The sequence below is a fragment of the Hyperolius riggenbachi genome, chromosome 12 (genome assembly GCF_040937935.1).
Source record: "Hyperolius riggenbachi isolate aHypRig1 chromosome 12, aHypRig1.pri, whole genome shotgun sequence".
Lineage (NCBI taxonomy): Eukaryota > Metazoa > Chordata > Amphibia > Anura > Hyperoliidae > Hyperolius > Hyperolius riggenbachi.
In genome coordinates this window covers 60,374,441-60,387,464 of record NC_090657.1, presented here as the reverse complement: position 1 = coordinate 60,387,464, position 13,024 = coordinate 60,374,441, and the positions used below count along the sequence as shown (strand labels likewise).

At 47.4% G+C, this 13,024-nt stretch overlaps 1 long non-coding RNA gene across 7 annotated transcripts in view; it reads left to right on the top strand.

Annotated features, from left to right (window-relative positions):
• The first annotated feature begins 2,879 nt into the window (after positions 1-2,879).
• Positions 2,880-13,024, top strand: part of LOC137541874 (uncharacterized) — a 601,362-nt gene continuing 591,217 nt past the window's right edge. For 6 of the 7 annotated variants that reach the window (XR_011025298.1, XR_011025300.1, XR_011025294.1 and 3 more), the window contains exons 1-2: positions 2,880-2,927; positions 5,076-5,166. This is a non-coding gene — a long non-coding RNA (uncharacterized lncRNA). The other variant, XR_011025299.1, reaches the window with a different exon arrangement.

The window sequence follows — 13,024 nt, the reverse complement described above, 5'->3', positions numbered from 1 at the left end:
GGCAGTGACAGGGGGTGATTGATGGGTGATTGATAGGTGATTGACAGGTGATCAGTGGGTTATTACAGGGAAGAACAGATGTAAATATTGCACTGGCGAATTGATAAGGGGGGGTCTGAGGGCAATCTGAGCGTGTATGCAGGTGATCGGGTGCCCGCAAGGGGCAGATTAGGGTCTGATCTGATGGGTAACAGTGACAGGTGGCGATAGGGGGTGATTGATGGGTCATTAGTGGGTGTTTAGAGGAGAGAACAGATGTAAACACTGCACTTGGGATGTGATCTGACGTCGGATCTGCGGGCGATCTATTGGTGTGGGTGGGTGATCAGATTGCCCGCAAGGGGCAGGTTAGGGGCTGATTGATGGGTGGCAGTGACAGGGGGTGATTGACAGGTGATCAGTGGGTTATTACAGGGAGGAACAGATGTAAATATTGCACTGGCGAATTGATAAGGGGGGGTCTGAGGGCAATCTGAGCGTGTAGGCAGTGACAGAGGGTGATTGATGGGTGATTGGCAGGTGATCAGGGGGGATAGATGCACACAGTACACAGGGGGGGGGGTCTGGGGAGAATCTGAGGGGTGGGGGGGTGATCAGGATGGAGCAGGGGGCAGTTATGGGTTAAAAAAAAAAGCGTTTTTAGATAGTGACAGGGAGTGATTGATGGGTGATTAGGGGGGTGATTGGGTGCAAACAGGGGTCTGGGGGGTGGGCAGGGGGTTCTGAGGGGTGCTGTGGGCGATCAGAGGGAAGGGGGGGGCAGGATCAGTGTGCTTGGTGCAGACTAGGGTTGCTGCAGCCTGCCCTGGTGGTCCCTCGGACACTGGGACCACCAGGGCAGGAGGCAGCCAGTATAATAGGCTTTGTATACATTACAAAGCCTATTATACACTATCCATGCGGCGATCCGGGTGCTAGTAACCCGCCGGCGCTTCCGAACGGCCGGCGGGTTACAGTGCGGGGGCGGAGCCAGTCGCCGGCGGCTGATCACGTCACGAATTGACGCGATCGCCGCATAACCACGCCCGCCGCCGCCACCGCCGATGCGCGTATTGTGGTCGTTTGGGCCCAGCCCAGCCCTTGCCGCCGCCCATCGGCTTAAGGCGGTCGGCAAGTGGTTAATACCTGACGCCAAATTCGTTAATAAGTCGGGCCCAGGGCCGGATTTAAGCCAAGGCCACCTAGGCCATGGCCTAGGGCACCACAGAGGCAGGGGCACCAAAGCAGCAGGCAAAACTTATTCAACATTTGCAAGCTTGCAAATGCTGCAATGTAGGGAGATCAGGCAAGTGTCTGAACGCGTTATTCTGCTGCTACCCGCCTGTGCAGCAGCCACCTTGCTCTCTGTGCATGATTGCATCGTGGCTGGCAGCTATGGACTTGGGCAGCATTGGAAACAATAAGGAATAGGAAGCTTCTACACTGGAGATGATTGGCGAAATAAGTGACACTGATGGCTGCTGTGGTGTGAAGGTGAGCTGGCTACCTATACTAAAAGGGGGGGGGGGGGGGGGGTGTGGGAAAAGGAGGGATTAAGGTAGTAATCTGGCTACCTAAACTGGAGGGAAAGGGGTCATCTGGCTATCTATACTAGAGGGAAGGGGGAGGGGTCATCAGGCTACCTATATTAGAGGGAAGGGGGAGGGGGTCATCAGGCTACCTATATTAGAGGGAGGGGGTCATCTTGCTACCTATACTGAAGGGGAGCGGCTGGTGACAGCGGCTTTGGTCAGTAAAGAGTACAAATCCGTCCCTGGTCGGGCCCTTTTTTCACAGCGCCCTTTTTTCATGCATGCCATTTAAAAGTAATAAATATATTAATTTAAAGGGTAACTGTAGTGAGAAATATATGGAGGCTGCCATACTTATTTCCCTTTAAACAATACAAGTTGCCTGGCAGCCCTGCTGATCTAATTGGCTGCAGTAGTGTTTGAATAATACCAGAAACAAGCATGCAGCTAATCTTGTCAGATCTGACAATAATGTCAGAAAAATCTGATGCATGCGTGTTCAGGGTCTATGGCTAAAAGTATTAGAGGGAGGCAGAGAATCAGCAGGATAGCCAGGCAACTGGTATTGCTTAAAAGGAAATTAATATGGCAGCCTCCATATCCCTCTCGTTACAGTTGTCCTTTAAGGCTTCTTGCACACAGGGATGTTACAGGCGCACGTTAGTGCAGCCTGTAACGCTCCCCCAACGCACAGCAATGTAACACAAGTGGGCTGTCCACACTGCATACGTTGCGTTACATTGTAACGCAGCAAAGTGCTGCATGCTGTGCGTTCTACTCGGCTAAGCCGCGTTAGACTGTTTGCACATGCTCAGTCATGTTGGGGAGGAGGGGAGAGCGGCCGGGCACATGGCTAATTAATATTCACTGCACTCAGTGACATGCAGTGTTTACTTCCTGGAGCGGCCGCTATGTGCGGCGATTGGCCGGGCGGGACCACGTGATGCCGCATGCGTCTAAGAGTGCGCATCATGGCATCATGGACGCCAGAGTGAGCTGCAAAAACGCGGCTCACTCCGACGTCCACACCAGAGAGCACCAGGGCGTTGCGTTAGGGGCACGTTATGTGCCCTATAACGTCGCCTAAAACGCAACGTCCTGGTGTGTAACTAGGCTGAAGGATGAGAATAAAGTTTAGAGTCAATTTAAAAACATTTTCAGCAGAAAAATACACAAACTTACCTCTGCATCTGTACATCAGTCCTGAAAGATGGACAAATGAGGAAGAAGCAGGACAGGGGTTTCCAAAGAGGGACAGTCCCTCTGAAAAAAGGGGCATTTGGGAGCTATGGGTCCACTTCTTAACCATCTGCAATCTGTAGTTAGGTCTGATCCTTGCTCTCTGCAGATCACTTCCTGTTCCTGTCTGAGTGCAGGAAGCAGAGGGGACCGGAAGAACAGCACACAGCAATATGAGTAGCTCTTGTACAGTAAGCAGACTACTGGTAATAATAGCCTAAGGGGCCTTGTATCTCTTCAGGGGGAAAATGTACATTATAACTGTAATTATTTATCAAGAAGCAGTTAGGGGGAGCAATTTCAAGTAGATATCCAGGATAGCTGGCAGCCTGCCATGTGTTATTTCCCAGCTTCTCCCAGCCCCTGTCACCCCTTCCTCTCTATGACTCTATCTCTCTTGTCCCCCTTATCACTCACCCACCTTCTTCTCCATCACTGCACTGCCTCCAGCCCTCTACCCACTCCCACCTTCTTCCCCCTCTCTATACCCCCCCCCTCCCCCCCCCCCCCCACACCACACACACACACTTTCCCCCTCTCTCACACTTTCTATTAAAGGACAACTGTAGTGAAAACAATATGGAGGCTGCCATATTAATTTCCCTTTAAACAGTACCAGTTGCTATTTTGGCTGCAGAAGTGTCTGTATAATACCAGAAACGAGCATGAAGGCTAATCTTGTCAGATCTGACAATAATGTCTGCAAAATCTGCGACTTCAAAAGTCGTGGAATTTTTCCCAGGAATTTCCGGGGCATAAATAACTTGTTCTGCTCCGGGGATGCGGCAAATCAGTTTGGATCTTAAAGTGAACCAGCGACAAGCACCCTCATGTATTTTACCATGTATATCAGTGGAACATTAGAGGAAAACACCTACTCTGCTCTCTGTTTCATCCTTCAAGCCAATGGGTACCGTTTCTAAAACAAAAAGTCAGATACCCACCTAAGGAGAGGAAGGCTCGGTCCTAATGAGCCTTCCCTCTCCTCTCCCGGTGCCCTCGGTGCTGCGCTGGCTCCCCCGTTCGCGGTCCGCCGCCGCAGGGACTTCGGAGGTTCTCGGGAGCACTCGGGCTTCCGAAGACGGGCCGCTCCATACTACGTATGTGCGAGCGTGTCATAGAGGGGCGCTCGGCTGCATGCGTAGTATGGAGCGGGCCGCGTCATCGGGAGCCCGAGTGCTCCGAAGCCTTCCGAAAGCTCCCTTCGGCATGCGGAAGTGGCACTATTTGACCGAACTGGTCGAATACTGCCACGGGGGATCCTGCGCGGGACCGGGCACCGGGAGAGGAGAGGGAAGGCTCATTAGGACCGAGCCTTCCCTCTCCTTAGGTGAGTATCTGACTTTTTGTTTTTAAAACCGGTAAACATTCACTTTCACTGCTCAGCCTGCTTGTTAGCAGCCCTGATAAAATCCCCAACTGAGCATTCAGTCTGGCTTTGCTTAGGAATCATTATAGCTGAGTCTGTCTTCTCTGATGTCTTTTCAAGCCCAAGCCTGCCCCCTTCTGGCTCTGTTATAATGACTCAGCTATAATAATTCCTGAGCAAATCTAGACTGAATGCTCAGTCGGGGATTTTATCAGGGCTGATAACAAGCTGGCTGAGCAGTGGAGGATGAAGCAGAGAGCAGGGTAGGTGTTTTCTGTAATGTTCCCACTGATATATAAGGTAAAATACATGAGGGTGCTTCGTCTCTGGTTCTTTTTAAAGGGAACCTTAACTGAGAGGGATATGGATGTTTCCTTTAAAACAATACCAGTTGCTCGGCACTCCTGATGATCTCTTTTGCTGCAGTAGTGGCTGAATCACATCCCTGTAACCAGCATGCAGCTAATCCAGTCTGACTTCAGTCAGATCATCTGATCTGCATGCTTGTTCAGGGGCTGTGGCTGAAAGCATTAGAGACACAGGATCAGCAGGAAAGTCAGGCAACTGGTATTATTTTTAGAGGAAAAATCCATATACTTCTCAGTTTAGGTTCCCTTTAAAGCACAAGGGACAGCCATACTATCCCAGGAAGAAAAAAATGCACATATAAGTAGATAAATACTTGTTCTACTCACATAACATATGTATTGTACTGTCTATGTTTTGATTTCAGTGAATTTTTTTTATAGTAAATAAAGAGAAAACTGTTCCAGGCATTTTCCATCTTTACTGTCTCTGTCTGAAGCCAATCCTGATACTCCTCTGCCTGAAATGTTGTACGCAGAACTGCACTGTCATATCTAGTTTGCTTTGTAAACATGTGAGCAGAACATAGATCAGATTTCAGCATCTTCTGCAGAGGAATGAGGTGATTTATCTTCTATTTTCCTTCCTAGCCTCGTATCACACTGAACTGCCCTCAGCCAATCAGCAAGGATCAGGAATGTGGAATGGGAAGAAGGAAGATAACAAGACTTTTATTTTAGGGTAGGTGCACACATAACATAACATGAAAGGCTGTGTTTTATGTCATGTGCATATTTTTTTTTGCGTGCGTTTTTTGTGTGTTTTTGCTGCGTTTTTACTGTGTTTTTGGTGCATTTGCGTTAGCGTTTTTTTTCACCGCATATGCATTTTAAAAGCGTTTTGGGTGCGTTTTAATGCATTTGCGGTTCTCATATACAAAACGCATCTGCGTTTTGTATGCGTTTTTCATGCATTTTACAATTGCGTTTCATGCAAATCACCAGGAAGACAACAGGAAGCGGAAATACATCACAAACATTCTTTTCGCAAAAATGCACATAAAAACGCATGAAAAATGCATAGCATTGAGTTTCCATTGACTCTCATTATTTGCGTTTTTGATGCGCTTTTGTATATTATGCAGCAAAACCAGCATTTTTTAAAACGCACGCATATAAAACGCATTGTTTTATATGTGCGTTTTATATGCGTGCGTTTTCAAAAAGTGTTTTTTATATGCGTTTTTTTTTCCTGCGGCCCATAGACTTCCATTAGCGGCAAAAATATAGCAATTTGCAAGAACGGTAGAATATTCTAAACCCTAGTACTTTCTGTAGAGCCATCGTCCCTTTTTATTTCCCAGCAATAGAGGCAAAGATATTTCTTCTATTTACAAAATTTGCCAGACTAAAAAAGGGAGCTCTAAACACAAATCAAATGTGATAGATCTGACACATTTTGGAGTTTGGGGGATTCTCAGTTTTTTTTTTATTTTTCAAAAGCACTTACAGAACGGCTATTGCTCAGTGTAAGGCTCATACACACATCAGACTATAGTCTTTGGAAACTGAAAGATCACAGACCAATTTTACCCCCTTCCATGTAGTATGAGAGCCACACTCTACACAGTCTATTCTATTCAGCTGAGCTCCCCATCATAAAAAAATCTTTGCAAGATGCTGCACACAAAGATGCTGTACAGACACAAAAGATCAGTATCTGCAAAAGATCTGTTCCTGCCAAAGATCCGTTCCTGAAAATTGCATTCATAGTCTATGAGATCTGCAGATTATCATACACACCTTGTTTAACCACCCTGGCGTTCTATTAAGATCGCCAGGGCGGCTGCGGGAGGGTTTTTTTTAAATAAAAAAAAAACTATTTCATGCAGCCAACTGAAAGTCCACTAGATGGCGCTCCGGAGGCGTTCTTCCGATCGCCTCCGGCACCCAGAAGTAACACGGAAGGCCGCAATGAGCAGCCTTCCGTGTTTGGCTTCTCCTGTCGCCATGGCGACGAGCGGAGTGATGTCATGGACGTCAGCCGACGTCCTGACGTCAGCCGCCTCCGATCCAGCCCTTAGCGCTGGCCGGAACTATTTGTTCCGGCTGCGCAGGGCTCAGGCGGCTGGGGGGACCCTCTTTCGCCGCTGCTCGCGATCGGGCAGCACACGCGGCTGGCAAAGTGCCGGCTGCGTGTGCTGCACTTTATTTGAGCAAAATCGGCCCAGCAGGGCCTGAGTGGCAGCCATCGGCGGTGATGGACGAGCTGAGCTCGTCCATACCGCTAAGATGGTTAACAGACATTCATCTGCAGATCAGACAATCATCTGGTGGTGGATCTGATCTGCAGATGAATGTCAGTTAAACAAGGTGTGTATGATGATCTGCGGATCTCATAGACTATGAATGCATTTTGCAGGAACGGATCTTTTGCAGGAACAGATCTTTTGCAGATACTGATCTTTTGTGTCTGTACAGCATCTGTGTGTGCAGCATCTTGCAAAGATTTCTGTCTGATGTGGAGTTCAGCTCCATAGAATAGACTGTGTAGAGTATGGCTCTCATACTACAGGAAGGGTGGTAAGATTGGTCTGTGATCTTTCATTTTCCAAAGACTATAGTCTGATGTGTGTATGAGCCTTTACTACCACAATACCATGCAAGTTTTTTCTTTGATTTTGATTTATTACGGTATGTATTTTACTAGAATCTCCCAGTATCGTTAAAATTGGGATTTAATATCCACATGTCCTAGAAAGTTCCCAAAACACACAGGCTCTTATTTAATTAGCTTTTTTTCTCCTAAGTGATATATTCACACCTTATCAATAAAATGCCCTTTAAGCAAACAGCAAGCAAGGAAATAATCATTTTGACAGTACTTTCCTACCTGCTTTTCGGTACTTTATCAATTGCAGAGTGCTGAAAATGTATTTTAAAGTGTACCTGTAGGGCAAAAAAATTGCCACAAATGGGTACTTGCCTCAATAGAAGGAAGTCTCTGGATGATACAGAGGCTCCCCCTGTCCTTCTCCATTGGCTCTTTCCAGTGCTCTGCCCTCCGCAATACCATTGACAAGCCCTTGTTGACGGCTCACAGACCCGATCAGGCTTGGCTTTTTCCATCGAAGCCCAAGTGAGTTTGTGCTATTGCTCAGGCGCAGTGCCACCGCAATTGTTTCCGTACGGGAGTGTGGCTGTGAGGTTCAAGAGGACACAGTGCTGGAACGGCCCAGTGGAGGGAGAAGGGCGAAGCCTGTTGAGGTTTCAGGGGCTTCCCTCTCAGGAGATAATTATGTAATTTTTTTTATTTAAAAAACTCATGTTTACTTTAAAGAGAACCCGAGGCGGCATCACGGAATAAAAAAAAAAATACTACCTGCTCCACGCCGCCCCCGGATGCATCTGCGACGCTCAACGCCGCTCTCCGTGGCCCGTTCATCCTCCGCAGCCTCCGATCACCGGCAGACGAATCCAAGATGGCCGCGACCCGGAATTACTTTGTGGCTCACGGCTTAGCTGACGATTGGAGGAGTGAGGTGACAGATGTGGGTGCCGGGGAGCAAGTTGTTGGAGGTGGGGGAGCGATGTGGGGGAGGTGGGGGGAGCAATTTGATTGACGGCTGGCAGGGCAAAGGAGGCTAGTGACAATCAGATTGTCGCTAGCCTGTCGCTAGTTTTGGGGAGGGGGGGACAGCAGAGCTGAGGGGCGACTGGCAGCGGCACCAGAAGGACTCAGAGGCATGTAATTGGGCAGAGAACATGCCTCTGTGTCCTATTATCAACAAACAATCCGTCTCGGAAGATGAAACGGAAGATGAAAAATTATCTCCTAGGAGAAAAGTAAGGAGAAAAAGGGAATGGAACAAAACTTTAATTAGGTGTCCTATTTTTTTATAGCTCTAGATATTCTACATATTACTTTTAAACTTAAATAATGTTGCAGCGTTCCCCGCCATCGACCTTTTAAAAAAGTTTGTCGGCCAAATTAGTCTTCCAGGAATACGTTATTTTTTTTTCCAGACCGTACCATTATTTTCCCAAGGCTATACCATCTAGCGAGACAGAGGCTATGCATATCTCTTACTCACAAATCACCGGGACGTGAGCAATCAGCGGTTACCACTGAATCATCGGGATTTTATTATTCGCCTGTGCGTCTCGTCGATGGCTGCCGAGCAGTTTTCCCCTTACAGAATGGACCCTCGGGGATTGAGCTATGCGAGAAGTAGCCAGCCAGCTTCTGCTTTTCCGTGGCAACCGTCCAAGTTTGTGCGCCGAAGAGATACTGCGCGAGACGGACGGCGTGCAGAACGTTTTATTCGACCTTGTTATCATTTATTGTTGTGGCACCAGGACATGTCATTCCGTTCATTATCGCAAAGAGAAAGGAGGAACGCCCATCCCAAGTTCAGGCTGGAAAGCCCAAGTCCTGATCCGGCACGCGGTCTATACATCATTCGCCGACGGCTGTGGTTATGGGGATTCGGAGAAGTAAAGTAAAAGCTCACGTCTATTAAAGTGGACCTGAACTCAGAACGTCCTCTCTGCTCTAAAAGACGCACAACAGCATAATAACCTTTAAACAAAAAGCATTCCTCGTTACAGCTGATACAAATCCTACAATCAAGGTGCGCTGTTTCTACTTCCTGATTCATGGAAGCAGACATATTGTGTACAGCCTGTGCTTTCTGCCATCTCTGCCATTGGCAGTCATGTGATACACAGAGAGCTCAAATTACAACCTGTGATTAGACACAAAGGAGGGGAAAATAAACAGGCTAAACTCTCTAAATACATACAGAGTGCATTTCTCTCTGTTTTCCTTTTGTTCCGTGCAAGAGTCCACTTTAAAAAAACAATCTTACAAACTTTGATTAGAGCTTCACAAGTCCTTTTCGGGTTTTTAAAGGGGATTCAGTGCAAAATGTTAAAAACATTACACCTAAATTGCGTAGATGTTAATGCCAATATCCATGGAACGACAGTAAAATGCCAAAATCGGCAGTAATGGACTACTAATGATGATTGGTTCAAGTTTCAGTGAGTGTGTACAGTCACCTCATGACAATCACTAAAGGTCTATCATGTCAGATCTTTAGCGATGTCCATCGTCTGAGCAAGGCACAACGCCATTGTTCTCCCTGCCTCCCACCCCCCCGAAACCGCTCCATCGCAAGTGCTCGTCATCCCTCCGCCAACCCACATAGCAACTTACACGTCCTACAGCATCGTGGCTGCTCTGTTGCTCAGCATGGATCAGTATCTGATCCCTTGGGCAACAGAGCTCTGCTACATAACACCTGTGAGTATGTAGATTTAAAGGATACCCGAAGTGACATGTGACATGATGAGATAAACATGTGTATGTACAGTGCCTAGCACACTAATAACTAGGCTGTGTTCCTTTTTTTCTTTCTCTGCCTGAAAGAGTTACATATCAGGTAATATCAGAGAAAGAAAAAAAGGAACACAGCCTAGTTATTTGTATGCTAGGCACTGTACATACCCATGTCTATCTCATCATGTCACATGTCTCTTCGGGTATCCTTTAAAAAGGAACTTTGACCCAGGATTGAACTTCATCCCAATCAGTAGCCGATACCCCCTTTCCCACCAGAAATCTTAAGCTTTTCTCTAATAGTGCATCAGTGACCTCCACATGGCTGATATTGTGGTTAAACCCCTCCCACAGTGTGCTGTTATTGCTATGGCCATGACAGTTTCCTGCCTCTCTACCTTTTTGCATTGTGGGAAATAATGACTGTTGCCAACTGCCAAGCAAGCAGTATATCACATTGTTGGTGGATGTGTTTATAGATAAGGGCAGCTTTTACTGTCTGGATTTTTTCATGCCTGCCAGAAGTATAGATGGTGGCCTGAAGGATAACATCAACAAATTATGTGGTGAGTATTGATCCTTTTTTGATCTATTTGCTATTTTTAAACTTGTCACTTTGCAATGTATACTATTGATTTATCCCCCCACCACCACTTCTACGCTTCAGTTAAAGTTCCAGTCCTGCAGATTTTTTTTTTAATCAAGTCAATGACCTCCTCCTTCTCCCTCTGCACTCTGCATCACATACATGGGGAGGCTAGGGGAAGACACTGGGGTTCAGCTTATGATCGGGTCACACATTATTAGTCTTTTTTTGAGTGGCAAAAGTTGATGGTGGGGGATCTGCCTACACTCGCTTGGGATGGCTTATACTTGAGTATATTCGGTAGCAGGGCAACCACCGTACTCCTGCTGCATCCTGGTTGGGAAGGGTGCCCCTCAAACGCACCTTCCCCCCCGAGCACTGCGCAGGACAACAAGGTATTAAATGACCACAGGACTTAGCAGAGAAAAATTAAGATAGGATTCTCTTATCCATTACACAATTGCCTGTAGCCTAGTTCAAGGGAGAGGAGGGTTTTGCTGCATAAATTGCCTTGCCACTGGGATAGAGCAGTAGGGCTAGATGATGATCAGAAATGAGGCATTTGTTCCAATATGGAACCTCGTTCCTAGTTCCTCCTTTCAGAACCTGCATGAGGAGCCTCCCCATTCCACTTAACAGTCACAGGTGCTTCTCCATTCAACCCAACAGACACTGGTGTATCCCAATTCCATCCAACAGTCATAGGTGCCTCCCTACTCCACCCAACAGTCACAGGTGTCTCCTTATTCCACCCAAAAGTCACAGGTGCCTCGTTTTTCCACCCAACAGTCACAGGTGCCTCGTTATTCCACCTAACAGCCAAAGGAGACCCCCCAATTCTACTTAACAGTCACAGTAGCCTCCCAATTTCACCCAACAGTCATAGGTGCCTCACCAGCCACAGGTACTTCCTTATTATACCCACAAGTGGGTGGCGTCTCCTTATTCCACCCAACAGTCACAGGTGCTTCTCTAACGCTCACTTCCTGTGGCCAAAAAGATGAATTGCGCAGAAGTGTATTGACAAAATATGCTTCTGCTCATGCGCAACACGATTATGTGTGGCAGCCACTTTAAAATATCTGTGTCGCATAGACCGATATGACTTCCAGTCTGCCGCACGTCGCTGTGCAAGCCGGCCCCCAACGCACTGTTTCCGTCGCGTTTGCTGACGGCAAAAAATTTCACTTTTGTCGCATCATTACTCACCATCCTGGTATGAAAAGCCCATAGACTTTAATTGGTGTTGCATTACCCTATGGTGAAAACAGGGTAACGTAATGTCCCAGTGTAAAAAGGGCCTGACCCTCTTTATTGGTGGCTTACCCTAACTCTCCTTACTGGCACCTATACCTAACAATACTCTTTAGTGCCTAACCCTAATCCTTCCTATCAGCACCTAACCCTTCTTATTAGTGCCTAAATCTCCTTATCAACACCGAACCTTGAACTGATACTCCCAAAGAAAATGAAGCCCACGGTGGGCTCAGTCACTTCCTTCTGAGTCTACTGACGCTGATCTTTGTCCTTGCCCCCCCTTCCCTGTTCCCCATCCTCAGTGTACTAGTATTAGTAGTGGAATACCAAAACCAGGAAGTTCCCTCAAGTGGCACTAAGCAATTGAGAACTGCACAGTTTTCAAGGCTGGATTTATACTTTTCGTGCCCCCTAGGCCAAGTATGTTGTGACTCCCCTTTCATGTGCAGCAGCCGCCCTCCTATTCCATGTGCCGCCCCCTCTTCCATGTGTTTCATCCATCTACAGCAGCCCCTCTCTTTTATGAACAGCCTCCTTGAGCATCAGCTTCGTTTTCCATGTGTTGCTCCCCATTTTCACCCTCCTCTTTCATATATAGTAACCTTTCCTTCATGTCCAGGTGCCCCTTGGCCTGCGGCATTTGTGGCCTTTCCAGAAATCCAGCCTTGGCAGTTCTGAAGCGAACGAGCGTAGTCAAAGCAAGTGTTCATTCATCAGAAATTTCTTTCACTGCGTAGATACAGTTCGAACCTCATGCCTGCACAGTCCATGATTTATTTGTGCCCCTCAAAGGAACTACCGGGGAGCTGCGGTGATGAGATGACCAGGGACAAGGAGATGGGGGGGGGGGGGGGGTGGAGGAACCTTAAGGGCAACAAGCTGCACCAGCACACGCTGGATCTGAAATAGTAATCTAACCATCTATGGCCTTCACAAAATAGGTTTTGCTTGACTCAGGGGTGCTTTTACCCTGCTTATTGGCACCTATGGATCGAAGCAGAAAGAAGGGCACATTTTGCGGCATACCAGGGAAATTTGGGCACATGGAGGCAGCTGCTATCGGGCACTTAAAATTACCTTCTTTGCAGCAAAAGCGAATGGCTGCGATATGCGGTGAAGAAGGTAGATTTCGGCACCCGATTAGGAGCAAGAGGGTGAAATAAGTTACATTTCAGCGCCCAGGGGCAGCCGATTAGTGGCAAGAGGGTGAAATTTCGGCACCCAGAAGCGCCCGATAGTATCCCATCTTATGAAAAACCAAATAGCGCCATTCCACAGCTTGTGTCACACATCGAAATTTAACTTGTTTTGCTGGGGGGGGGGGGGGGGGGTGCTGGTGTGCTAATGCTTTAGAGGGGAATTTGAGGTGGGTAGGTTTAGTAGGCAGCACCAGGAGGAGTTTAAGGTTAAGCA